We start from the raw sequence: 13,101 nt of genomic DNA, 5'->3' as shown, positions 1-13,101 counted from the left end.
CGCTTCTGCAGAAGTAGCAAATGGCAATCGTAGCAAATGCGGCGAGGGACGCCCTGCCTTCGATTCCGAATGCACAAAGTGTGTGGTCTTGTTTCTCAGTCTATATTTGGTCGGTCACGTCAGAGGTTGAATGTAACGAATGGGTGGGAAAGAGCAAGGGGCAGCGGCTGTGCAGAACTAAAACACAAATCCTCAGGGGTGTGAGCGTTTCGAGATGAGTCGTATACATGTAAATGTTGGTCGTCAGTGACCGTGTGGCCTAATGGATAAGGCGTCGGACTTCGGATCTGAAGATTACAGGTTCGAATGCTTTCACGCTTGTGTTTTTCCAGTTCTGAAAAAGAAACATAACGTTTTAATGTAGCAATTGAGCAGTACGAAACAGTCTGAATGTTGCTGTTGACCATTTTTTGCTTGGAGATGCTCTTGAGCTTGAAACACACACAACAAGACCGGTGTTAACTAGCGAAATGGTCGGCAGAGTGCCAACACAGCGAGTTTTGACTATCACTTGCACATCTAAAACAACGTCGGAAAGTAACTCGTTCGGCTTTTGAGTCACATAAAGTATGTGTGTTAATTTTGACGCCACTAGCTCTGCATGTTGTCATGCAATTTCTTTACCTCTCAGAAATGATTCTGACATAAAAGTGAAGTACGTGACGAGTGTGACGTTAGGAAAACATTAGGCATCATGGAGAGATTCTGTATGGGACCACCCAACCCAAACGAGTACTTTATGACGTGCTACCCGGCAGGTATTCACCGAGGTAGCCGGCTAGCTCAGTCGGTAGAGCGTCAGACTCTTAAACCCAGGGTCGTGGGTTCGACCCAGACGCTGGGCGGAACGGAATTTTGATCCGCTGCAGGTGTAAATCACCGTTTTTATGATTAACGAGATTTAATGGAAATAGCAACTTTAAACTTTGCCTACGTCTCTGTCAGTCGCAAGGAAACTGTATTTGAAGGTGAAGGTGATTTTGTAGACATGTGTGAAAGACATGTTCTGAAATGCAAGTGTTGTTGTTTGGAGAGCACATCGGTTACGTGTCAGATGTGTAGCCAAGCAGTAATTTGTCGCCATAGCTGCAAATATTAGCCGGTAATATGAAGTGTTGTCAGCTAAAGTCTGATGATGCAGACGACCGTAAGGACGAAGCACCCAAGAGTACCGCTAGGCCGCGCTTCTTTAGCTCAGTGGTACAGCACTGGTGTAGTAAACCAGGGGTCGTAAGTTCCATCCTCACAGGAGAAAGATTAATTTTGGAAATCAGTTGCGCGTCGTGGCCGTATTGCAAACAGTACCTGTGATGACGAACAATTAGCGACAGGCGTTTTTTTAAGAATTACTCTCAGATGCGATTAAGGCGAATGGTGCAGATAAAGCATTTGCCAAAGCGGTACAGCATAAGGTGGGACGAGGCAGTCTGAATTACATTTTATAGATGTATTTCTCACATATCTCAGAGCCTCTCGCGATATTCGTCGTCGTCGTCGTCGTCGTCGCCGCCGCCGCTTCTGCAGAAGTAGCAAATGGCAATCGTAGCAAATGCGGCGAGGGACGCCCTGCCTTCGATTCCGAATGCACAAAGTGTGTGGTCTTGTTTCTCAGTCTATATTTGGTCGGTCACGTCAGAGGTTGAATGTAACGAATGGGTGGGAAAGAGCAAGGGGCAGCGGCTGTGCAGAACTAAAACACAAATCCTCAGGGGTGTGAGCGTTTCGAGATGAGTCGTATACATGTAAATGTTGGTCGTCAGTGACCGTGTGGCCTAATGGATAAGGCGTCGGACTTCGGATCTGAAGATTACAGGTTCGAATGCTTTCACGCTTGTGTTTTTCCAGTTCTGAAAAAGAAACATAACGTTTTAATGTAGCAATTGAGCAGTACGAAACAGTCTGAATGTTGCTGTTGACCATTTTTTGCTTGGAGATGCTCTTGAGCTTGAAACACACACAACAAGACCGGTGTTAACTAGCGAAATGGTCGGCAGAGTGCCAACACAGCGAGTTTTGACTATCACTTGCACATCTAAAACAACGTCGGAAAGTAACTCGTTCGGCTTTTGAGTCACATAAAGTATGTGTGTTAATTTTGACGCCACTAGCTCTGCATGTTGTCATGCAATTTCTTTACCTCTCAGAAATGATTATGACATAAAAGTGAAGTACGTGACGAGTGTGACGTTAGGAAAACATTAGGCATCATGGAGAGATTCTGTATGGGACCACCCAACCCAAACGAGTACTGTGTGACGTGCTACCCGGCAGGTATTCACCGAGGTAGCCGGCTAGCTCAGTCGGTAGAGCGTCAGACTCTTAAACCCAGGGTCGTGGGTTCGACCCAGACGCTGGGCGGAACGGAATTTTGATCCGCTGCAGGTGTAAATCACCGTTTTTATGATTAACGAGATTTAATGGAAATAGCAACTTTAAACTTTGCCTACGTCTCTGTCAGTCGCAAGGAAACTGTATTTGAAGGTGAAGGTGATTTTGTAGACATGTGTGAAAGACATGTTCTGAAATGCAAGTGTTGTTGTTTGGAGAGCACATCGGTTACGTGTCAGATGTGTAGCCAAGCAGTAATTTGTCGCCATAGCTGCAAATATTAGCCGGTAATATGAAGTGTTGTCAGCTAAAGTCTGATGATGCAGACGACCGTAAGGACGAAGCACCCAAGAGTACCGCTAGGCCGCGCTTCTTTAGCTCAGTGGTACAGCACTGGTGTAGTAAACCAGGGGTCGTAAGTTCCATCCTCACAGGAGAAAGATTAGTTTTGGAAATCAGTTGCGCGTCGTGGCCGTATTGCAAACAGTACCTGTGATGACGAACAATTAGCGACAGGCGTTTTTTTAAGAATTACTCTCAGATGCGATTAAGGCGAATGGCGCAGATAAAGCATTTGCCAAAGCGGTACAGCATAAGGTGGGACGAGGCAGTCTGAATTACATTTTATAGATGTATTTCTCACATATCTCAGAGCCTCTCGCGATATTCGTCGTCGTCGTCGTCGTCGTCGTCGCCGCCGCCGCTTCTGCAGAAGTAGCAAATGGCAATCGTAGCAAATGCGGCGAGGGACGCCCTGCCTTCGATTCCGAATGCACAAAGTGTGTGGTCTTGTTTCTCAGTCTATATTTGGTCGGTCACGTCAGAGGTTGAATGTAACGAATGGGTGGGAAAGAGCAAGGGGCAGCGGCTGTGCAGAACGAAAACACAAATCCTCAGGGGTGTGAGCGTTTCGAGATGAGTCGTATACATGTAAATGTTGGTCGTCAGTGACCGTGTGGCCTAATGGAGTACTCGCTTCGGCGGTACATATACTAAAGTTGGAACGATACAGAGAAGATTAGCATGGCCCCTGCGCAAAAATGACAATAAAAAAAAAAAAAAAATGGATAAGGCGTCGGACTTCGGATCTGAAGATTACAGGTTCGAATGCTGTCACGCTTGTGTTTTTCCAGTTCTGAAAAAGAAACATAACGTTTTAATGTAGCAATTGAGCAGTACGAAACAGTCTGAATGTTGCTGTTGACCATTTTTTGCTTGGAGATGCTCTTGACCTTGAAACACACACAACAAGACCGGTGTTAACTAGCGAAATGGTCGGCAGAGTGCCAACACAGCGATTTTTGACTATCACTTGCACATCTAAAACAACGTCGGAAAGTAACTCGTTCGGCTTTTGAGTCACATAAAGTATGTGTGTTAATTTTGACGCCACTAGCTCTGCATGTTGTCATGCAATTTCTTTACCTCTCAGAAATGATTATGACATAAAAGTGAAGTACGTGACGAGTGTGACGTTAGGAAATCATTAGGCATCATGGAGAGATTCTGTATGGGACCACCCAACCCAAACGAGTACTGTGTGACGTGCTACCCGGGAGGTATTCACCGAAGTAGCCGGCTAGCTCAGTCGGTAGAGCGTCAGACTCTTAAACCCAGGGTCGTGGGTTCGACCCAGACGCTGGGCGGAACGGAATTTTGATCCGCTGCAGGTGTAAATCACCGTTTTTATGATTAACGAGATTTAATGGAAATAGCAACTTTAAACTTTGCCTACGTCTCTGTCAGTCGCAAGGAAACTGTATTTGAAGGTGAAGGTGATTTTGTAGACATGTGTGAAAGACATGTTCTGAAATGCAAGTGTTGTTGTTTGGAGAGCACATCGGTTACGTGTCAGATGTGTAGCCAAGCAGTAATTTGTCGCCATAGCTGCAAATATTAGCCGGTAATATCAAGTGTTGTCAGCTAAAGTCTGATGATGCAGACGACCGTAAGGACGAAGCTCCCAAGAGTACCGCTAGGCCGCGCTTCTTTAGCTCAGTGGTAGAGCACTGGTGTAGTAAACCAGGGGTCGTAAGTTCCATCCTCACAGGAGAAAGATTAATTTTGGAAATCAGTTGCGCGTCGTGGCCGTATTGCAAACAGTACCTGTGATGACGAACAATTAGCGACAGGCGTTTTTTTAAGAATTACTCTCAGATGCGATTAAGGCGAATGGCGCAGATAAAGCATTTGCCAAAGCGGTACAGCATAAGGTGGGACGAGGCAGTCTGAATTACATTTTATAGATGTATTTCTCACATATCTCAGAGCCTCTCGCGATATTCGTCGTCGTCGTCGTCGCCGCCGCCGCTTCTGCAGAAGTAGCAAATGGCAATCGTAGCAAATGCGGCGAGGGACGCCCTGCCTTCGATTCCGAATGCACAAAGTGTGTGGTCTTGTTTCTCAGTCTATATTTGGTCGGTCACGTCAGAGGTTGAATGTAACGAATGGGTGGGAAAGAGCAAGGGGCAGCGGCTGTGCAGAACGAAAACACAAATCCTCAGGGGTGTGAGCGTTTCGAGATGAGTCGTATACATGTAAATGTTGGTCGTCAGTGACCGTGTGGCCTAATGGAGTACTCGCTTCGGCGGTACATATACTAAAGTTGGAACGATACAGAGAAGATTAGCATGGCCCCTGCGCAAAGATGACAATAAAAAAAAAAAAAAAATGGATAAGGCGTCGGACTTCGGATCTGAAGATTACAGGTTCGAATGCTGTCACGCTTGTGTTTTTCCAGTTCTGAAAAAGAAACATAACGTTTTAATGTAGCAATTGAGCAGTACGAAACAGTCTGAATGTTGCTGTTGACCATTTTTTGCTTGGAGATGCTCTTCAGCTTGAAACACACACAACAAGACCGGTGTTAACTAGCGAAATGGTCGGCAGAGTGCCGACACAGCGAGTTTTGACTATCACTTGCACATCTAAAACAACGTCGGAAAGTAACTCGTTCGGCTTTTGAGTCACATAAAGTATGTGTGTTAATTTTGACGCCACTAGCTCTGCATGTTGTCATGCAATTTCTTTACCTCTCAGAAATGATTATGACATAAAAGTGAAGTACGTGACGAGTGTGACGTTAGGAAAACATTAGGCATCATGGAGAGATTCTGTATGGGACCACCCAACCCAAACGAGTACTGTGTGACGTGCTACCCGGCAGGTATTCACCGAGGTAGCCGGCTAGCTCAGTCGGTAGAGCGTCAGACTCATAAACCCAGGGTTGTGGGTTCGAGCCAGACGCTGGGCGGAACGGAATTTTGTTCCGCTGCAGGTGTAAATCACCGTTTTTCTGATTAACGAGATTTAATGGAAATAGCAACTTTAAACTTTGCCTACGTCTCTGTCAGTCGCAAGGAAACTGTATTTGAAGGTGAAGGTGATTTTGTAGACATGTGTGAAAGACATGTTCTGAAATGCAAGTGTTGTTGTTTGGAGAGCACATCGGTTACGTGTCAGATGTGTAGCCAAGCAGTAATTTGTCGCCATAGCTGCAAATATTAGCCGGTAATATGAAGTGTTGTCAGCTAAAGTCTGATGATGCAGACGACCGTAAGGACGAAGAACCCAAGAGTACCGCTAGGCCGCGCCTCTTTAGCTCAGTGGTAGAGCACTGGTGTAATAAACCAGGGGTCGTAAGTTCCATCCTCACAGGAGAAAGATGAATTTTGGAAATCAGTTGCGCGTCGTGGCCGTATTGCAAACAGTACCTGTGATGACGAACAATTAGCAACAGGCGTTTTTTTAAGAATTGCTCTCAGATGCGATTAAGGCGAATGGCGCAGATAAAGCATTTGCCAAAGCGGTACAGCATAAGGTGGGACGAGGCAGTCTGAATTACATTTTATAGATGTATTTCTCACATATCTCAGAGCCTCTCGCGATATTCGTCGTCGTCGTCGTCGTCGTCGTCGTCGTCGCCGCCGCCGCTTCTGCAGAAGTAGCAAATGGCAATCGTAGCAAATGCGGCGAGGGACGCCCTGCCTTCGATTCCGAATGCACAAAGTGTGTGGTCTTGTTTCTCAGTCTATATTTGGTCGGTCACGTCAGAGGTTGAATGTAACGAATGGGTGGGAAAGAGCAAGGGGCAGCGGCTGTGCAGAACGAAAACACAAATCCTCAGGGGTATGAGCGTTTCGAGATGAGTCGTATACATGTAAATGTTGGTCGTCAGTGACCGTGTGGCCTAATGGATAAGGCGTCGGACTTCGGATCTGAAGATTACAGGTTTGAATGCTGTCACGCTTGTGTTTTTCCAGTTCTGAAAAAGAAACATAACGTTTTAATGTAGCAATTGAGCAGTACGAAACAGTCTGAATGTTGCTGTTGACCATTTTTTGCTTGGAGATGCTCTTGAGCTTGAAACACACACAACAAGACCGGTGTTAACTAGCGAAATGGTCGGCAGAGTGCCAACACAGCGAGTTTTGACTATCACTTGCACATCTAAAACAACGTCGGAAAGTAACTCGTTCGGCTTTTGAGTCACATAAAGTATGTGTGTTAATTTTGACGCCACTAGCTCTGCATGTTGTCATGCAATTTCTTTACCTCTCAGAAATGATTCTGACATAAAAGTGAAGTACGTGACGAGTGTGACGTTAGGAAAACATTAGGCATCATGGAGAGATTCTGTATGGGACCACCCAACCCAAACGAGTACTGTATGACGTGCTACCCGGCAGGTATTCACCGAGGTAGCCGGCTAGCTCAGTCGGTAGAGCGTCAGACTCTTAAACCCAGGGTCGTGGGTTCGACCCAGACGCTGGGCGGAACGGAATTTTGATCCGCTGCAGGTGTAAATCACCGTTTTTATGATTAACGAGATTTAATGGAAATAGCAACTTTAAACTTTGCCTACGTCTCTGTCAGTCGCAAGGAAACTGTATTTGAAGGTGAAGGTGATTTTGTAGACATGTGTGAAAGACATGTTCTGAAATGCAAGTGTTGTTGTTTGGAGAGCACATCGGTTACGTGTCAGATGTGTAGCCAAGCAGTAATTTGTCGCCATAGCTGCAAATATTAGCCGGTAATATGAAGTGTTGTCAGCTAAAGTCTGATGATGCAGACGACCGTAAGGACGAAGCACCCAAGAGTACCGCTAGGCCGCGCTTCTTTAGCTCAGTGGTACAGCACTGGTGTAGTAAACCAGGGGTCGTAAGTTCCATCCTCACAGGAGAAAGATTAATTTTGGAAATCAGTTGCGCGTCGTGGCCGTATTGCAAACAGTACCTGTGATGACGAACAATTAGCGACAGGCGTTTTTTTAAGAATTACTCTCAGATGCGATTAAGGCGAATGGTGCAGATAAAGCATTTGCCAAAGCGGTACAGCATAAGGTGGGACGAGGCAGTCTGAATTACATTTTATAGATGTATTTCTCACATATCTCAGAGCCTCTCGCGATATTCGTCGTCGTCGTCGTCGTCGTCGCCGCCGCCGCTTCTGCAGAAGTAGCAAATGGCAATCGTAGCAAATGCGGCGAGGGACGCCCTGCCTTCGATTCCGAATGCACAAAGTGTGTGGTCTTGTTTCTCAGTCTATATTTGGTCGGTCACGTCAGAGGTTGAATGTAACGAATGGGTGGGAAAGAGCAAGGGGCAGCGGCTGTGCAGAACTAAAACACAAATCCTCAGGGGTGTGAGCGTTTCGAGATGAGTCGTATACATGTAAATGTTGGTCGTCAGTGACCGTGTGGCCTAATGGATAAGGCGTCGGACTTCGGATCTGAAGATTACAGGTTCGAATGCTTTCACGCTTGTGTTTTTCCAGTTCTGAAAAAGAAACATAACGTTTTAATGTAGCAATTGAGCAGTACGAAACAGTCTGAATGTTGCTGTTGACCATTTTTTGCTTGGAGATGCTCTTGAGCTTGAAACACACACAACAAGACCGGTGTTAACTAGCGAAATGGTCGGCAGAGTGCCAACACAGCGAGTTTTGACTATCACTTGCACATCTAAAACAACGTCGGAAAGTAACTCGTTCGGCTTTTGAGTCACATAAAGTATGTGTGTTAATTTTGACGCCACTAGCTCTGCATGTTGTCATGCAATTTCTTTACCTCTCAGAAATGATTATGACATAAAAGTGAAGTACGTGACGAGTGTGACGTTAGGAAAACATTAGGCATCATGGAGAGATTCTGTATGGGACCACCCAACCCAAACGAGTACTGTGTGACGTGCTACCCGGCAGGTATTCACCGAGGTAGCCGGCTAGCTCAGTCGGTAGAGCGTCAGACTCTTAAACCCAGGGTCGTGGGTTCGACCCAGACGCTGGGCGGAACGGAATTTTGATCCGCTGCAGGTGTAAATCACCGTTTTTATGATTAACGAGATTTAATGGAAATAGCAACTTTAAACTTTGCCTACGTCTCTGTCAGTCGCAAGGAAACTGTATTTGAAGGTGAAGGTGATTTTGTAGACATGTGTGAAAGACATGTTCTGAAATGCAAGTGTTGTTGTTTGGAGAGCACATCGGTTACGTGTCAGATGTGTAGCCAAGCAGTAATTTGTCGCCATAGCTGCAAATATTAGCCGGTAATATGAAGTGTTGTCAGCTAAAGTCTGATGATGCAGACGACCGTAAGGACGAAGCACCCAAGAGTACCGCTAGGCCGCGCTTCTTTAGCTCAGTGGTACAGCACTGGTGTAGTAAACCAGGGGTCGTAAGTTCCATCCTCACAGGAGAAAGATTAGTTTTGGAAATCAGTTGCGCGTCGTGGCCGTATTGCAAACAGTACCTGTGATGACGAACAATTAGCGACAGGCGTTTTTTTAAGAATTACTCTCAGATGCGATTAAGGCGAATGGCGCAGATAAAGCATTTGCCAAAGCGGTACAGCATAAGGTGGGACGAGGCAGTCTGAATTACATTTTATAGATGTATTTCTCACATATCTCAGAGCCTCTCGCGATATTCGTCGTCGTCGTCGTCGTCGTCGTCGTCGCCGCCGCCGCTTCTGCAGAAGTAGCAAATGGCAATCGTAGCAAATGCGGCGAGGGACGCCCTGCCTTCGATTCCGAATGCACAAAGTGTGTGGTCTTGTTTCTCAGTCTATATTTGGTCGGTCACGTCAGAGGTTGAATGTAACGAATGGGTGGGAAAGAGCAAGGGGCAGCGGCTGTGCAGAACGAAAACACAAATCCTCAGGGGTGTGAGCGTTTCGAGATGAGTCGTATACATGTAAATGTTGGTCGTCAGTGACCGTGTGGCCTAATGGAGTACTCGCTTCGGCGGTACATATACTAAAGTTGGAACGATACAGAGAAGATTAGCATGGCCCCTGCGCAAAAATGACAATAAAAAAAAAAAAAAAAATGGATAAGGCGTCGGACTTCGGATCTGAAGATTACAGGTTCGAATGCTGTCACGCTTGTGTTTTTCCAGTTCTGAAAAAGAAACATAACGTTTTAATGTAGCAATTGAGCAGTACGAAACAGTCTGAATGTTGCTGTTGACCATTTTTTGCTTGGAGATGCTCTTGACCTTGAAACACACACAACAAGACCGGTGTTAACTAGCGAAATGGTCGGCAGAGTGCCAACACAGCGATTTTTGACTATCACTTGCACATCTAAAACAACGTCGGAAAGTAACTCGTTCGGCTTTTGAGTCACATAAAGTATGTGTGTTAATTTTGACGCCACTAGCTCTGCATGTTGTCATGCAATTTCTTTACCTCTCAGAAATGATTATGACATAAAAGTGAAGTACGTGACGAGTGTGACGTTAGGAAATCATTAGGCATCATGGAGAGATTCTGTATGGGACCACCCAACCCAAACGAGTACTGTGTGACGTGCTACCCGGGAGGTATTCACCGAAGTAGCCGGCTAGCTCAGTCGGTAGAGCGTCAGACTCTTAAACCCAGGGTCGTGGGTTCGACCCAGACGCTGGGCGGAACGGAATTTTGATCCGCTGCAGGTGTAAATCACCGTTTTTATGATTAACGAGATTTAATGGAAATAGCAACTTTAAACTTTGCCTACGTCTCTGTCAGTCGCAAGGAAACTGTATTTGAAGGTGAAGGTGATTTTGTAGACATGTGTGAAAGACATGTTCTGAAATGCAAGTGTTGTTGTTTGGAGAGCACATCGGTTACGTGTCAGATGTGTAGCCAAGCAGTAATTTGTCGCCATAGCTGCAAATATTAGCCGGTAATATCAAGTGTTGTCAGCTAAAGTCTGATGATGCAGACGACCGTAAGGACGAAGCTCCCAAGAGTACCGCTAGGCCGCGCTTCTTTAGCTCAGTGGTAGAGCACTGGTGTAGTAAACCAGGGGTCGTAAGTTCCATCCTCACAGGAGAAAGATTAATTTTGGAAATCAGTTGCGCGTCGTGGCCGTATTGCAAACAGTACCTGTGATGACGAACAATTAGCGACAGGCGTTTTTTTAAGAATTACTCTCAGATGCGATTAAGGCGAATGGCGCAGATAAAGCATTGGCCAAAGCGGTACAGCATAAGGTGGGACGAGGCAGTCTGAATTACATTTTATAGATGTATTTCTCACATATCTCAGAGCCTCTCGCGATATTCGTCGTCGTCGTCGTCGCCGCCGCCGCTTCTGCAGAAGTAGCAAATGGCAATCGTAGCAAATGCGGCGAGGGACGCCCTGCCTTCGATTCCGAATGCACAAAGTGTGTGGTCTTGTTTCTCAGTCTATATTTGGTCGGTCACGTCAGAGGTTGAATGTAACGAATGGGTGGGAAAGAGCAAGGGGCAGCGGCTGTGCAGAACGAAAACACAAATCCTCAGGGGTGTGAGCGTTTCGAGATGAGTCGTATACATGTAAATGTTGGTCGTCAGTGACCGTGTGGCCTAATGGAGTACTCGCTTCGGCGGTACATATACTAAAGTTGGAACGATACAGAGAAGATTAGCATGGCCCCTGCGCAAAGATGACAATAAAAAAAAAAAAAAAAAAATGGATAAGGCGTCGGACTTCGGATCTGAAGATTACAGGTTCGAATGCTGTCACGCTTGTGTTTTTCCAGTTCTGAAAAAGAAACATAACGTTTTAATGTAGCAATTGAGCAGTACGAAACAGTCTGAATGTTGCTGTTGACCATTTTTTGCTTGGAGATGCTCTTGACCTTGAAACACACACAACAAGACCGGTGTTAACTAGCGAAATGGTCGGCAGAGTGCCAACACAGCGATTTTTGACTATCACTTGCACATCTAAAACAACGTCGGAAAGTAACTCGTTCGGCTTTTGAGTCACATAAAGTATGTGTGTTAATTTTGACGCCACTAGCTCTGCATGTTGTCATGCAATTTCTTTACCTCTCAGAAATGATTATGACATAAAAGTGAAGTACGTGACGAGTGTGACGTTAGGAAATCATTAGGCATCATGGAGAGATTCTGTATGGGACCACCCAACCCAAACGAGTACTGTGTGACGTGCTACCCGGGAGGTATTCACCGAAGTAGCCGGCTAGCTCAGTCGGTAGAGCGTCAGACTCTTAAACCCAGGGTCGTGGGTTCGACCCAGACGCTGGGCGGAACCGAATTTTGATCCGCTGCAGGTGTAAATCACCGTTTTTATGATTAACGAGATTTATTGGAAATAGCAACTTTAAACTTTGCCTACGTCTCTGTCAGTCGCAAGGAAACTGTATTTGAAGGTGAAGGTGATTTTGTAGACATGTGTGAAAGACATGTTCTGAAATGCAAGTGTTGTTGTTTGGAGAGCACATCGGTTACGTGTCAGATGTGTAGCCAAGCAGTAATTTGTCGCCATAGCTGCAAATATTAGCCGGTAATATCAAGTGTTGTCAGCTAAAGTCTGATGATGCAGACGACCGTAAGGACGAAGCTCCCAAGAGTACCGCTAGGCCGCGCTTCTTTAGCTCAGTGGTAGAGCACTGGTGTAGTAAACCAGGGGTCGTAAGTTCCATCCTCACAGGAGAAAGATTAATTTTGGAAATCAGTTGCGCGTCGTGGCCGTATTGCAAACAGTACCTGTGATGACGAACAATTAGCGACAGGCGTTTTTTTAAGAATTACTCTCAGATGCGATTAAGGCGAATGGCGCAGATAAAGCATTGGCCAAAGCGGTACAGCATAAGGTGGGACGAGGCAGTCTGAATTACATTTTATAGATGTATTTCTCACATATCTCAGAGCCTCTCGCGATATTCGTCGTCGTCGTCGTCGCCGCCGCCGCTTCTGCAGAAGTAGCAAATGGCAATCGTAGCAAATGCGGCGAGGGACGCCCTGCCTTCGATTCCGAATGCACAAAGTGTGTGGTCTTGTTTCTCAGTCTATATTTGGTCGGTCACGTCAGAGGTTGAATGTAACGAATGGGTGGGAAAGAGGAAGGGGCAGCGGCTGTGCAGAACGAAAACACAAATCCTCAGGGGTGTGAGCGTTTCGAGATGAGTCGTATACATGTAAATGTTGGTCGTCAGTGACCGTGTGGCCTAATGGATAAGGCGTCGGACTTCGGATCTGAAGATTACAGGTTCGAATGCTGTCACGCTTGTGTTTTTCCAGTTCTGAAAAAGAAACATAACGTTTTAATGTAGCAATTGAGCAGTACGAAACAGTCTGAATGTTGCTGTTGACCATTTTTTGCTTGGAGATGCTCTTCAGCTTGAAACACACACAACAAGACCGGTGTTAACTAGCGAAATGGTCGGCAGAGTGCCGACACAGCGAGTTTTGACTATCACTTGCACATCTAAAACAACGTCGGAAAGTAACTCGTTCGGCTTTTGAGTCACATAAAGTATGTGTGTTAATTTTGACGCCACT

General features: G+C 45.9%; 4 non-coding genes across 4 annotated transcripts; all 4 read left to right on the top strand.

Annotated features, from left to right (window-relative positions):
* Positions 1 to 3,296: 3,296 nt before the first annotated feature.
* On the top strand, positions 3,297 to 3,404 carry LOC126301336 (U6 spliceosomal RNA). Its single transcript, XR_007553050.1, has one exon. It is a non-coding gene; the product is annotated as a U6 spliceosomal RNA (small nuclear RNA).
* A 1,499-nt stretch (positions 3,405 to 4,903) lies between these two features.
* Positions 4,904 to 5,011, top strand: LOC126301342 (U6 spliceosomal RNA). Its single transcript, XR_007553056.1, has one exon. It is a non-coding gene; the product is annotated as a U6 spliceosomal RNA (small nuclear RNA).
* Positions 5,012 to 9,557: 4,546 nt separating this feature from the next.
* LOC126301338 (U6 spliceosomal RNA) lies at positions 9,558 to 9,659 on the top strand. Its single transcript, XR_007553052.1, has one exon. It is a non-coding gene; the product is annotated as a U6 spliceosomal RNA (small nuclear RNA).
* A 1,506-nt stretch (positions 9,660 to 11,165) lies between these two features.
* LOC126301339 (U6 spliceosomal RNA) lies at positions 11,166 to 11,269 on the top strand. The gene has a single exon (XR_007553053.1). It is a non-coding gene; the product is annotated as a U6 spliceosomal RNA (small nuclear RNA).
* The last annotated feature ends 1,832 nt before the right edge of the window (positions 11,270 to 13,101 follow it).

Source organism: Schistocerca gregaria, unplaced genomic scaffold (genome assembly GCF_023897955.1).
Source record: "Schistocerca gregaria isolate iqSchGreg1 unplaced genomic scaffold, iqSchGreg1.2 ptg000066l, whole genome shotgun sequence".
Classification (NCBI taxonomy): Eukaryota; Metazoa; Arthropoda; class Insecta; order Orthoptera; family Acrididae; genus Schistocerca; species Schistocerca gregaria.
The sequence above is the reverse complement of the archived record's forward strand: the minus strand, read 5'-3'. Positions and strand labels throughout refer to the sequence as shown.